The sequence below is a fragment of the Penaeus monodon genome, chromosome 23 (genome assembly GCF_015228065.2).
Source record: "Penaeus monodon isolate SGIC_2016 chromosome 23, NSTDA_Pmon_1, whole genome shotgun sequence".
NCBI classification, from domain to species: domain Eukaryota; kingdom Metazoa; phylum Arthropoda; class Malacostraca; order Decapoda; family Penaeidae; genus Penaeus; species Penaeus monodon.
In genome coordinates this window covers 17,381,234-17,381,854 of record NC_051408.1, presented here as the reverse complement: position 1 = coordinate 17,381,854, position 621 = coordinate 17,381,234, and positions in this window count along the sequence as shown.

Here is a 621-nt window from a genome sequence, read left to right as displayed (position 1 = left end):
GAACTATTTCTTTTGGAGGGAAGTGTTTTTGGACAACAAACATTAAATTCTAACATTCACCTTGGTTTCTTTGCTTTAGAAATATATATGCAAAACTGCACATAAGTGAATGTGTATATAGATGGATCAATGAATTTATACGGATATAAATGTACAACAATGTATAAACTATTAACAAGAGATGAAAAGAACATTCCTTTTGGATGCAAATATTACAGATTTCTACTCGTTTAGTTTACTCAAAATCTCACCTCAAAGGTTTTATCTACACAGGAGACATGACAACGAATCATCCTCTCTGTACGCCCACCTTAGTGTTTTTGTTAATTGCAGAAAATATTATGTACACTAAGTTTTCAATTAATCACAGTAGATTTACATTTTTCATGATCGAGTAAAATAGGAGAAAGCGAACTCAAATTCCCAATTTATCCTCATTAAAATGTAATATGTAATAAACTCACTGTCACTCTATTTTCAGACGTATAAGTCATGTGATTATCTTTGACCGATAACTCATATCAATAAGAAGTATACTACAGATCCTACTGGACTTACAGAAACTCCTTAATTTGCTGTATAACTGGCTACAAACCACAAAGGGGAACTGGACAGAACCGC